Source organism: Neovison vison, chromosome 7, assembly GCF_020171115.1.
Source record: "Neovison vison isolate M4711 chromosome 7, ASM_NN_V1, whole genome shotgun sequence".
Taxonomy (NCBI): domain Eukaryota; kingdom Metazoa; phylum Chordata; class Mammalia; order Carnivora; family Mustelidae; genus Neogale; species Neogale vison.
In genome coordinates this window covers 37,387,103-37,401,989 of record NC_058097.1, presented here as the reverse complement: position 1 = coordinate 37,401,989, position 14,887 = coordinate 37,387,103, and positions in this window count along the sequence as shown.

Here is a 14,887-nt window from a genome sequence, read left to right as displayed (position 1 = left end):
TTATGACTTCCTTGAACCCTAATTACCCCCTTTTATGTTACATCCCCCAAAACAGTCACACTGGGCTTGTGGGCCTCAACATGAATTTGGGGGTCAAACAATATTTTTTTCCTGAAGAAATATCCAGGGAGGGGGAAAAGATGGCAGAAAGGAGTAAGGGACTCCCTTCCAACCAGTCCCCTGAATTTAGGTGAATATCTACCAAACCATTCTGAACACCTATGAAATCAGCCTGAAATGTAAGAATGTATATCTGGATCTCCAAAAGCAGAAAAACACCTTTTGTTGTGAGGTATGAAGGGCAGATATCAGAGGATAAACAGAAGGCAGAAGGAGGTGCCATAAGCTGGCCTCAGAAAGTTATATAACACCAGAGTGCAAAAGCATCCTGTGCTGACAGACTGGGAAAGAACCCCAGAGTGGTAGTGGCTGGGAAGGACTTGAGAACAGCACTCAGACAGGACCCAAGAGCTGCAGGACACATGCATGAACCTAGGACAGCTCTTGGTTTTAGAAGCACAAAGGGCAGAGACAAGCCTGGATTCCTGGATCAGCAGTGAGGAGGTCTCTTTGGGTGCACACTGCTTGCAGGAGGCTGCAGTTTTCAGCAGTGCTTACAAAAATGGAGACTGTGTTCTGGAGGTTTCAGAGAAGAACAGACTGTGATTTCTCTGGGACAAAGGTCTGGGTGTGGCATTTTTAGCTCTGACACCCAGAAAAAGTGTGGAAAGACTCCAGAGAACAAAAGCTCAAAAAAACAAACCCAGTTTCCATTAACCCCAGCCACCTGATGGGGCAGGGCAACTCTGCCCAGGCCGCATAGCCTGGGAAACAGTGCAGCAGGACACTCACCCAGAAGACAGGATGGAAGATCAAGAGGATGACAACCCTATGGTCCCCATAAAATGGGTGCATCTTGCCTAGATCTTGGTTGATATTTTGAACTCTGTACACTCTCTCAATCATTCCTCAACAGATTGATTAATAGGAGGGGCCCCCAACAAAGAAAAGAATCAGAGACCATTGCCTCTGCCACAGACCTAGTGGATATGGATATAAGCAAGATATCAGAGATAGATTCCAGAGTAACAATTATGAAATTGATATCTAGGCTTGAGAAAAGTATTAGTGACAATATAGAATCTCTAAGGGCAGAAATGAGATCTAATCAGGCCAAGCTTTAAAATGCTATAAATGAAAAAAAATGCTATAAATGAGACACAGTCTAAACTGGATACTCTGACAGCCAAGGTAAATGAGGCTGAAGAATAAATTAGTGAGCTAGATGATAAGATGATAGAACAGAAGGAAGCCATGGAGGCCTGTGATAAATTTCTGAAAGCCAAAGAGATCAGATGGAGATTAGTCGTGCCATGAAACATTCCAATGTCAGAATTATTGGGATCCCTGAGGGGGTGGAGAGAGGACTAGAAGATTTACTTGAGCAAATCATAGCTGAAAACTTCCCTAATCTGGGGGAGGAAACAAGCATTCATGTCCAAGAGGAAGAGAGGATCCCTCACAAGATCAAAGAGAACAGATCAACACCTACACATATAACAATAAAATTTGCAAATCTTAGAACTCATGAAGCAATCCTGAAAGTAGCTAGGGGGTAGGATTTCTTACCTTCAGGGGGAGGAATATCACAATAACACCAGACCTGTCTATATAGACCTGGCAAGCCAGGTAGGGCTGGCAAGACATATTCAGTGTACTAAATGAGAAGAACATGCAGCCAAGAATACTTTATCCATTAAGGCTGCCCTTCAGAACAATGAAGAGATAAAGAACTTCCAGGACTGGCAGAAACTGAAAGAATATGTGACTGTCAAGCTGGCCCTGCAAGAAATATTAAGGGGAGATGGGGTTCTATAAAAGAAGTAAGACTCCAAGAGTAGGATAGGCCAGAAATTCACCAAGACCATCTATAGAAACAGGGACATCATAGGCAACAAGATGGCACTAAAATCTTAGCTTTCAATAGTCACTCTCAATGTGAGGGGCCTAAATGCTCCCATAAAACAGCACAGGATTGCAGGATTGCAGACTGGATACAAAGACAGGACCCATCCATATGCTGTCTACAAGAGAGTCATTTTCTGAAACTAAAGACACCTCCAGATTGAAAATGAGGAGATGGAGAACCATTTTTCATGCCAATGAACCTCAAAAGAGAGCTGGGGTAACAATTCTCATATCAGACAAAGTAGACTCTAAGCTAAAGACCATAGTAAGAGATACTGTAGTAAAGGGTTTCTCCAACAATAAGATCTAACAGTTGTAAATATCTATGTCCCCAACATGGCAGCAGCCAACTGTTAACCAAAATAAAGAATCATATTGATAATAATACTTTAATAGTAGGAGACCTCAAAACTCCAATCTCAGTAATAGATTATCTAGAAAAAAGTTTTTCTAGAAGAAACAAGAGCTTTGAATGACACATTGGACCAGATGGACTTCATGGTATATACTTAACATTCCACCCTAAAACAACAGAATATTCATTCTTCTTGAATGCACATGGAACTTTCTCCACAATAGACCACATACGAGATCACAAATCAATTCTCAACTGATACCAAAAGGCTGAGGTTATTCCCTTCATATAAGACCACCATGCTTTGAAACTGGAACTCAACCACAAGAAAATATTTGGAAGGAATTCAAACACTTGGAATATAAAGACTATACTGCTAAAGAGTATTTCGGTCAATCAGAAAATTAAAGAAAAACTTAAACAATTCATGGAAACCAATGAGACTGAAAACACATTGGTCCAAAATTTATGGGATACTGCAAAGGTGGTCTTAAGGGGGAAATACATAGCCATCCAAGCATCACTCAAAAGTGGAAAAATCCTGAATGCATAAGCTAAACTTACACCTAAAGGAACTGGAGAAAGAACAGCAAATAAAAATTGGAAGGGGATTCCCTCTCTCTCTCTGCCTGCCTCTCTGTCTACTTGTGATTTCTCTCTGTCAAATAAATAAATAAAATCTTTAAAAAAAAATTGGAAGGGGAGGGGAGACAAGATGGCGGGGAAGTAGGAGGAGGCACCAGTTCAACCTGCACCCTGAAGTGAGCTGATTACCTTCCAAAGATCTCCAATCACCCACAAAATCAGCCTGAGATCAGAATTATACATGTCTGGATCTCTACTGGAGCAGAAGATGCCAGTGGGCAGGTAAAGCGGAGTGGGAAAGTCGGACTGATATTGGAAGATAAACAAAAGGGGGAGGGAGCCACCAGAGGTGACCTGTTGGAAAGTAATATCCCAATATGATAATCACCCACACTGAGTAATATCCCGATATGAGAGTGCCCTGCGCCTGGGGACCAGCATTAACTCGGGAGTCTGGTAGAAAGCACTCAAAAAGAGCAAAGGATCACTGGGGGGGGGGAAATTGTGGGAATCGGGGTGTTAGGGTCAGGGCTTAAGTCCCCAGACACAGGACAGCCACCCCTGGTGCAGAGCCAGAGAGAGTGCGGCAGAGAAACCAGGTCTCGGTCCCTGAACCACCAGCGTGCCTGAGAGTGCATGGCACCCGGCTCCTGTGAGGGGCTGGGAGCCTCACCAGCCAACAGAAGCACAGCCTTTTTGCAGTTCCCATGCAAGTGCCCTGCCATGCCATTAGAGTCCGAGTCGTGCCCCACGCCCTCCCCTTAGAGAGGTGCACACAAACGCCAGCTTGGTGCTCTCAGACCCAGAAAGACCAGGCACTCCCAGCCTGGGCCAGTGGGAAAATCTCAGTGTGTGATCACTGCTTGGAACTTCTCTGGCAGTCTGGAGCTGCACAGACAGCCAACGCTGCCGTGGTTTTGTATACAAGCAAAAAATCCCGAGGCCCAGGGACCGTGACTGGGAACCTGCTCTGCCAGCGGGCAAGGGGGGATTTATATGGGCTCTGCAGCCAGACTGAGGCTTCTCTCTGAGCGGGAGGTCAGGGTGCAGTTTGCTTTCCTCTAAACCTACAAAAACCATCAAAAGCAGTCAAGGGAGAGAGAAAAACAAAAGTGAACAAATATAAAAACCTCCAGAGAACAAAAGCCTGAAAAAAACAGTTTCCTCAGAGCCCACCCCCTTGAGGGGGGGCGGGAGGACTTAGCTGAGAGAACTTCAGGGACTGAAAACCCACGTGGCAGCGCCTCCCCCAGAAAACCAACCGGGGAAAAAAAAAAAAAAGACAACAAGAGAACAACCACCGCTACTTCATAGGACAACTTTTATTATTAATTAGATCCCACTATTCTGGCTCATTTTCTTATATAGTTAATTTTTTATTACTATATAGATAATTTTTAACCTATTTACCATCACAGTGAGATGTCCAGTACATCAAATTCCATAATAACCTTCTAACCTGAACTTTTTGATAGGTACACCTGTTTTCCTTTTGCATTTCTATTTTTTAAATTTCTTTTTCTTTTAATCTTAGTTTAGTTTATTCCTTTTTTAAATTTTTATTTTCTAATATTCATATAGAGTTAAACTTCAAGGTAATCCCCTTTCCCCAATTAATGCCACCCCTATAGGTAAACCAATTCCTAATCCCCCCTTATCTTAGGAAATTTAAGTCCTTTAACAAAGATGTCAAGATACATCTAGCAAGAACCAAAACAACCTTCCTCACCCACACTGAAAATTTATAACCACTCTCCCATCTTTTTCTTCCACCAGTATTTCTGTGTTTTTGTGTTTGTACTGATAGTATATAAATCTTACACTCAGGGTTCTTTTTGACGAGGTTCTTCCTTTATAATATAAATAATATATAATATATTATAATACATATTATAATATAACATATATATTATAAAATATAATATATATAATATATAATACAATATAAAAATATATTATTTTTTTCTCTTGTCATATACTTTTATCAGTCTTTTTGTTTGTCTGTGTCTGTTTGTATACTTCATTAATCTTACCTTGGGACCCATTTGGGCTAAACCTTCTCTTTTATCTCACTTTTCTTTCCTGTCTCTCTCCCTCTATCTCTTTTTTTTTCTTTTTCTTTTCTTCTCCCACTCATCTGGGTGGGGAACCCTGATTGCTCAGAAGCATTCCAGGGTGCACCTTGACCGCACCACAGTCGATACACCCAGCTACACCCATTCAGCCACCTCTCACCAAAATGACTAGGAGAAGGAATGCCCAACAGAAGAAAAATACAGAGGATGGACCTTCTGCAACAGAGCTAATGGCTATCAACATAGACAATATGTCGGAAAGAGAATTCAGGCTAACAATTATCCAAGCAATAGCTAGGTTGGAGAAAGCCGTGGGTGACCAAACAGAATTGATTAGGGCCAAACTGAAAATGACCAGAGATCATGTTTTCAATATTAGGGAAGAGCTGAAAGCTACCAGGGATGAGCTTCACAATGCTCTCAATGAGTTCCAATCTAATCTAAATTCTCTCAACGCTAGAGTAACTGAGACAGAAGATAGAATTAGTGATCTGGAGGACAAACAGATAGAGAGAAAGGATCAGGAGGAAGCCTGGAACAAACAGCTTAGAAGCCACGAAACAGAATCAGGGAAATAAATGATGCCATGAAACGTTCCAACGTCAGAATTATTGGAATCCCTGAAGGGAAGGAGAAAGAAAGAAGTCTAGAAGATAGAGTGCAACAAGTTTTTCATGAAAATTTTACGAATCTCATGAATGGAACCAGCGTTCATGTACTAGAGGCCGAAAAGTTTCCCCCCAAGATTACAGATTCTCAAAAGTCCTTGAGACACCTAATAGTAAGAATGAAGAATTATAATTGTAGGCAGAACCTCTTGAAAGCAGCTAGGACAAAGAAGATCCTTACATACAGAGGAAAGCCCATCAGAATAACGTCAGACCTGTCCACAGAGACCTGGCAAGCCAGAAAGGGCTGGCAAGATATATTCAGGGCACTGAATGAGAAGAACATGCAGCCAAGAATACTTTATCCAGCAAGACTGACATTCAAAATGGATGGAGAAATAGTTTCCAGGACCGGCGAGGCTTAAAAGACTATGCAACCACCGAGCCGATACTGCAGGAAATATTAAGGGGGCTCCTTTAAAGGAGGAAAAAGCCAAAGAATAGCATTGAACAGAAATATAGAGACAATCTACAGAAAGAAAGACTTCAAAGGTAACACGATGTCAAAAAATATGTATCTATCAATAATCACTCTAAATGTTAATGGCATAAATGTGCCCATAAAATGGCACAGGGTTGCAGACTGGATAAAACGACAGGACCCATCCATATGTTGTCTACAAGAGACCCATTTTGAACCTAAAGATACACCCAGACTGAAAGTGAAGGGATGGAAAAGCATCTTTCATGCCAATGGGCCTAAAAAAAAAGGCTGGGGTAGCAATTCTCACATCAGACAAATTAGATTTTAAACTAAAGACTGTAGCCAGAGATCCAGAAGGACACTACATCATTCTTTTTTTTTAACTTTTTAAAAATTAATTTATTTTCAGAAAAACAGTATTCATTATTTTTTCACCACACCCAGTGTTCCATGCAATCCGTGCCCTCTATAATACCCACCACCTGGTGCCCCAACCTCCCACCCACCCGCACTTCACACCCCTCAGATTGTTTTTCAGAGTCCATAGTCTCTCATAATTCACCTCCCCTTCCAATTTACCTCAACCCCCTTCTAACTCCCCATGTCCTCCATACTTTTTGTTATGCTCCACAAATAAGTGAAACCATATGATAATTGACTCTCTCTGCTGACTTATTTCACTCAGCATAATCTCTTCCAGTCCTGTCCATGTTGCTACAAAAGTTGGGTATTAGTCCTTTCTGATGGAGGCATAATACTCCATAGTGTATATGGACCACATCTTCCTTATCCATTCATCCTTGAAGGGCATCTTGGTTCTTTCCACAGTTTGGCGACTGTGGCCATTGCTGCTATAAACATTGGGGTACAGATGGCCCTTCTTTTCACTACATCTGTATCTTTGGGGTAAATACCCAGGAGTGCAATGGCAGGGCCATAGGGAAGCTCTATTTTTAATTTCTTGAGGAATCTCCACAATGTTCCTCAAAGACGATGCACCAACTTGCATTGCCACCAACAGTGGAAGAGGGTTCCCCTTTCTCCACATCCTCTCCAACACATGTTGTTTCCTGTCTGGCTAATTTTGGCCATTCTAACTGGTGTAAGGTGATATCTCAATGTAGTTTTAATTTGAAACTCCCTGAGGGCTAGTGATGATGAACATTTTTTCATGTGTCTGATAGCCATTTGTATGTCTTTATTGGAGAAGTGTCTGTCCATATCTTCTGCCCATTTTGTGATATGATTGTCTGTTTTGTGTGTGTTGAGTTTGAGGAGTTCATTATAGATCCTGGATATCAACCTTTTGTCTGTACTGTCATTTGCAAATATCTTCTCCCATTCCGTGGGTTGCCTCTTTGTTTTTTTTGACTGTTTCCTTTGCTGTGCAGAAGCTTTTGATTTTGATGAAGTCCCAAAAGTACATCTATGCTTTTGTTTCCTTTGCCTTTGGAGACATATCTTGAAAAAAGTTGCTGTGGCTGATATCAAAGAGACTACTGCCTATATTCTCCTCTAGGATTCTGATGGATTCCTGTCTCACATTGAGGTCTTTTATCCATTTTGAGTTTATCTTTGTGTACGATGTAAGAGAATGGTCGAGTTTCATTCTTCTACATATAGCTGCCAAGTTTTCCCAGCACCATTTATTGAAGAGACTGTCTTTTTTCTACTGTATATTTTTTCCTGTTTTGTCTAAGATTATTTGATCATAGAGTTGAGGGTCAATATCTGGGCTCTCTATGCTGTTCCACTGGTCTATGTGTCTGTTTTTATGCTAGTACCATGCTGTCTTGGTGATCACAGCTTGTGTATAAAGCTTGAAATCAGGTAACGTGATGCCCCCCATTTTATTTTTGTTTTTCAACATTTCCTTAGCGATTTGGGGTCTCTTCTGATTCCATACAGATTTTTGGATTATTTGCTCCAGCTTTTTGAAAAATACCAGTGGAATTTTGATCACAATAGCATTAAAAGTATAGATTGCTCTAGGCAGTATAGACATTTTAACAATGTTTATTCTTCTGATCCAAGAGCATGGAATGGTCTTCCATCTTTTTGTGTCTTCTTCAATTTCTTTCATGAGTGTTCTGTAGTTCCTTGCGTACAGATCCTTTACCTCTTTGGTTAGGTTTATTCTCAGATATCTTATGGTTCTTGGTGCTATAGTAAATGGAATCGATTCTCTAATTTCCCTTTCTGTATTTTCATTGTTAGTGTATAAGAAAGACACTGATTTCTGTACATTGACTTTGTATCCTGCCACGTCGCTGAATTGCTGTATGAGTTCTAGTAGTTTGGGGGTGGAGTCTTTGAGTTTTCCATATAAAGAAAATTATGAATGGAAAGGGAGAGATCACAATGAACACCAAGGAAGTGGAAACAATCATCAGAAGTTATTATCCACAGTTATATGCCAATAAGCCAAGCAACCTAGTTGAAATGGATGCATTCCTGGAAAACTATAAACTCCCAAAATTGAATCAGGTAGAAATTGACAACCATAATAGACCAATATCTAGTAACGAGATTGAAGCAGTGATCAAAAACCTCCTGAAAAACAGGAGCCCAGGACCTGATGGATTCCCCGGAGAATTCTACCAAACTTTCAAAGAAGAAATAACACCTGTTCCCCTGAAGCTGTTTCAAAAAATTGAAGCAGAAGGAAAACTTCCAGACTCTTTCTATGAAGCCAGCATCACCCTGATCCCCAAACCAGGAAAAGACCCTACCATAAAGGAGAATTTCAGACCAATATCACTGGTGAATATGGATGCTAAGATTCTCAACAAGATCCTAGCAAACAGAATCCAACAGCACATTAAAAACATTATCCACCATGACCAGGGGGGATTCATCCCTGGGCTACAAGGATGGTTCAACATTCACAAATCAATCAATGTGATAGAACAAATTAATAAGAGAAGAGAGAAGAACCACATGGTCCTCTCAATAGATGCAGAAAAAGCATTGTCAAAATCCAGCATCCATTCCTGATTAAAACGCTTCAAAATATAGGGATAGAGGGAACATTCCTGAACTTCATCAAATCTATCTATGAAAGACCCACAGCAAATATCATCCTCAATGGGAAAAAGCTTGCAGCCTTCCTGTTGAGATCAGGAACACGACAAGGATGCCCACTCTCACCACTCTTCTTCAACATAGTATTAGAAGTCCTAGCAACAGCAATCAGACAACAAAGGAAAATAAAAGGTATGCAAATTGGTAATGAAGAATGCCATTTTCTGAAGCTGTTTCAAAAGAAGGAAGACTTCCAAACTTGTTCTATGAGGCCAGCATTACTTTGATCCCCAAACCAGGCAAAGACCCCATCAAAAAAGGGAATTGCACCCCAATATCCATGATGAACATGGATGCCAAACTGCTTAACAAGATCCTAGCCAATAAGATCCAACAGTGCATTAAAAGGGGTATTCACCATGATGAAGTGGGATTTATTCCTAAGATGCAAGGGTGGTTCAACATTTGCAAATCAATCATTGTGATAGAAGACATTAATAAAAAAAGAAAAGGACCGTATAATCTTCTCAATTGATTCAGAAAAAGCATTTCACAAAATACAGCATCCTTTCCTGGTTGAAACTCTTCAGAATGTAGGAATAGAGGGAACATTCCTCATCACTCTCAATGAGGAAAAGCTGAGAGCCTTTCCTTTAAGATCAGGAACACGACAAGGATGCCAACTCTTGACACTCTTGTTCAACACAGTACTAGAAGTTCTAACAACAGCAATCAGGCAACAAAAGAAATAAAATTTATACAAATTGGCAAAGAAGTCGTCAAACTCTCTCTCTTCACAGATGACATGATACTTTATGTGGAAAACCCAAAAGACTCCATCCCCAAACTACTAGAACTCATACAACAATCCAGTAATGTGGCAGGATACAAAATTAATGTACAGAAATCATTTGCTTTCCTAGACACTAACAATGTAACTGTAGAAAGAGAAATTGGGGTGTCAATTCCATTTTCAATAGCACCGAATACCTTAAAATACCTTGGAATAAACCTAACCAGAGAGGTAGAGGATCTATATTCTAAAAAATATTTTTTACCATTTTTTTTCATTTATTTATTTTCAGCATAACAGTATCATTATTTTTTTCACCACACCCAGTGCTCCATGCAATCCGTGCCCTCTATAATACCCACCACCTGGTACCCCGATCTACCACCACCACCCCCGCCACTTCAAACCCCTCAGATTGTTTTTCAGAGTCCATAGTCTCTCATGATTCACCTCCCCTTTCAAATTACCTCAACCTCCTTCTCTCTAACTCCCCATGTCCTCCATGCTATTTGTTATGCTCCACAAATAAGTGAAACCATATGATAATTGACTCTCTCTGCTTGACTTATTTCACTCAGCATAATCTCTTCCAGTCCCGTTCATGTTGCTACAAAAGTTGGATATTCGTCCTTTCTGATGGAGGCATAATACTCCATAGTGTATATAGACCACATCTTCCTTATCCATTCATCCGTTGAAAGACATCTTGGTTCTTTCCACAGTTTGGCGACCGTGGCCATTGCTGCTATAAACATTGGGGTACAGATGGCCCTTCTTTTCACTACATCTGTATCATTGGGGTAAATACCCAGGAGTGCAATGGCAGGGTCATAGGGAAGTTCTATTTTTAATTTGTTGAGGAATCGTCACACTGTTCTTCAAAGAGGCTGCACCAACTTGCATTCCCACCAACAGTGGGATTCTCCACATTCTCTCCAACACATGTTGTTTCCTTTTTTGTTAATTTTGGCCATTCTAACTGGTGTAAGGTGATATCTCAATGTGGTTTTAATTTGAATCTCCCTGAGGGCTAGTGATGATGAACATTTTTTTCATGTGTCTGATAGCCATTTGTATGTCTTCACTGGAGAAGTGTCTGTTCATATCTTCTTCCCATTTTTTTGATATGTTTGTCTGTTTCGTGTGGGTTGAGTTTGAGGAGTTCATTATAGATCCTGGATATCAACCTTTTGTCTGTACTGTCATTTACAAATATCTTCTCCCATTCCGTGGGTTGCCTCTTCAAAGAGCTGGAGCAAATAATCCAAAAATTTGGATGGAATCAGAAGAGACCCAGAATCGCTAAGGAAATGTTGAAAAACAAAAATAAAGCTGGCGGCATCACCTTACCTGATTTCAAGCTTTATTACAAAGCTGTGATCACCAAGACAGTATGGTACTGGCATCAAAACAGACACATAGACCAGTGGAACAGAGTAGAGAGCCCAGATATGGACCCTCAACTCTATGGTCAATTAATCTTTGACAAAAGAGGAAAAAATATACAGTGGAAAAAAGACAGTCTCTTCAATAAATGGTGCTGGGAAAACTGGACAGCTATATGTAGAAGAATGAAACACGACCATTTTCTTACACTGTACACAAAGATCAACTCAAAATGGATAAAAGACCTCAATGTGAGACAGGAATCCATCAGAATCCTAGAGGAGAACATAGGCAGTAATCTCTTCGATATCATCCACAGCAACTTCTTTCAAGATATGTCTACAAAGGCAAAGGAAACAAAAGCATAGATGAACTTTTGGGACTTCATCAAAATCAAAAGCTTCTGCACAGCAAAGGAAAGAGTAAAAAAAAACAAAGAGGCAACCCACGGAATGGGAGAAGATATTTACACCCATTTCTTAATTGGATTATTTTTTCTTTGGGTTTTGAGTTTGAGAAGTTCTTTATAGATTTTGGATACTAGCTCTTTATCTGATATGTCATTTGCCAATATCTTCTCCCATTCTGTCGGTTCTCTTTTGGTTTTGTTGACTGTTCCTTTGCTGTGCAAAAGCTCTTGATCTTTTTTTTTTTAAAAATTATTTTTTATAAACATACAATATATTTTTATCCCCAGGGGTACATGTCTGTGAATCATCAGGTTTATACACTTCACAGCACTCACCATAGCACATACCCTCCCCAATGTCCATAATCCCACATCTTGAAGTCCCAAGAGTTCATTTTTGCCCTTGCTTCCCTTGCCTTTGGTGATGTTTCTAGGAAGAAGTTGCTGCAACTGAGGTCAAAGAGGTTTCTGCCTGTGTTCTCCTCAAGGATTTTGATAGATTCCTGTCTCACATTGAGGTCTTTCATCCATTTTGAGTCTATTTTTGTGTGTGGTGTAAGGAAATGGTCCAGTTTCATTCTTCTCCATGTGGCTGTCCAATTTCTCAATGCAATTTGTTGAAGAAACTGTCCTTTGTCCATTGGACATTCTTTCCTGTTAAGTCAAAGATTAGTTGATCATAGAATTGAGGGTCCATCTCTGGGATCTTTGTTCTGTTCCATTGGTCTATGTGTCTGTTTCTATGCCAGTAGCATAATGTCATGATGATTACAGCTTTGTAATAGAGCTTGAAGTCTGAAATTGTGACACTGCCAACTTTGGTTTTCTTTTTCAACATTTCTCTGGCTGTTCGAGTTTTTTTCTGGTTCCATATAAATTTTAGGATTATTTGTTCCATTTCTTTGAAAAAAGTTGGTGGTAGCATAGACACTTTAACAATATTTGTTCTTCCAATCCATGAGCATGGAACCTTTTCAAATTTCTTTGTTTCTTCATCAATTTCTTTCATGAGTACTTTATAGTTTTCTGAGTATAGAATATTTGCCTCTTTGGTTAGGTTTATTCCTAGCTATCTTACTGTTTTGACTGAAATTGTAAATGGTATTGACTCCTTAATTTCTCTTTCTTCTGTCTTGTTGTTGGTGTATAGAAATGTAACTGATTTCTGTGCATGGATTTTATGTCCTGACAGTTTACTGAATTTCTTTATGAGTTCTAGTGGTTTTGGAGTGGAGTCTTTTGGGTTTTCCACATAAAGTATCATATCATCTGCAGAATCGGAGTTTGATTTCTTCTTTGCTGATTTGGATACCTTTTGTTTCTTTTTATTGTCTGATTGTTGAGGCTAGGACTTCTAGTACTATGTTGAGTAGCAGTGGTGATAGTGGACATCCCTTCTTTTTTCCTGACCTTAGGAGGAAAGCTCTCAGTTTTTCCCCATTGAGAATGACACTTGCTATGGGTTTTTCATAGATGGCTTTTATGATATTGAGGAATGCACCCTCTATCCCTATACCATGAGAAGTTTTTTTAAAATATTTTATTTATTTATTTGTCAGAGAGAAGGGGAGAGAGAGAGAGCACACAAGCAGGCAGAGGCAGAGAAAGAAGCACACTCCCTGCCGAGCAAGGAGCCCATGCAGGACTTGATCCCAGGACTCTGGGATCATGACCCAAGCTGAAGGCAGCAGCTTAACCCACTAAGCCACCCAGACATTCCCCGTGAGCAGTTTGATCAAGAAAGGATGGAACTAGAGCGTATCATGCTTAGCGAAATAAGTCAAGCGGAGAAAGACAAATATCATATGATCTCCCTGATATGAGGAAGTGGTGATGCAACATGGGGGCTTAAGTGGGTAGGAGAAGAATCCATGAAACAAGATGGGATAGGGAGGGAGACAAACCATAAGTGACTCTTAATCTCACGAAACAAACTGTGGGTTGCTGGGGGGAGGGGGGTTGGGAGAAGGGGGGTAGGGTTATGGACATTGGGGAGGGTATGTGCTTTTGGGTAAATTGGAAGGGGAGATGAACCATGAGAGACTATGGACTCTGAAAAACAATCTGAGGGGTTTGAAGTGGCGGGGGGGTGGGAGGTTGGGGTACCAGGTGGTGGGTATTATAGAGGGCACGGATTGCATGGAGCACTGGGTGTGGTGAAAAAATAATGAATACTGTTTTTCTGAAAATAAATAAATTGGAAAAAAAATCATAAAAAAAAATGTAAACTTCGGAAAGAATAAAATACGCACGAGAAACAAAAAAAAAATAAAGGAAACAAAGGAACAGTCAAAAAAAAAAAAAGAAAGGGTACTGTACTTTGTCAAATGCTTTCTCTGCATCTATTGAGAGTATCACATGTTTTTTTTATTGTGTTAGATTTGTTGTTACTGTTATTGTTAGACACCATAAAATATATCATTAGTTTTTGATGCAGAGTTCCAAGTTTCATTGTTTATTCTTTCTTTAATTAATGTATTGTATCACATTGATTAATTTGCAGATATTGAACCAACCCTGCAGCCCAGGAATAAATCCTACTTGTTCATGGTGAATAATCCTTTTAATGTACTGTTGGATCCTACTGGTTAGTAATTTGGTACGAATTTTTGCATCCACGTTCATCAGGGATATTGACCTGTAATTCTCCTTTTTGATGGGGTCATTGTCTGGTTTTGGGATCAAGGTAATTCTGGCCTCAAAGAATGTGTTTGAAAGTTTTCCTTCCATTTCTATTTTTTGAAGCAGCTTCAGTAGAATAGGTATTATTTCTCCCTTAAATGATTGGTAGAATTCCCTTGGGAAGTCATCTAGCCCTGGACTCTTGATTTTGGGGGGAAGTTATTGATTACTACTTCAATTTCCTTGCTGGTTATTGGTCTGTTCAGATTTTTTACCTCTTCCTATTTCAGTCTTTGTAGTTTATAAGTTTCTGGGAATGCATCTGTTTCTTCCAGATTGCCTAATTTGTTGGCATATAGTTGCTCATAATATGTTCTTACAATTGTTTGTATTTTCTTAGTGTTGGTCATGATTTTTATCATTCATGATTTTATTAATTTGAGTCCTTTGTGATAAGACTGGCCAAGATTTTTATTGATCTTCTTACTTCTTTTAAAGAACCAGCTTCTAGTTTTGTTGATCTGTTCTACTGTTCTTCTAGTTTCTAGTTCATTGATTTCTGCTCTAATCTTTATTAT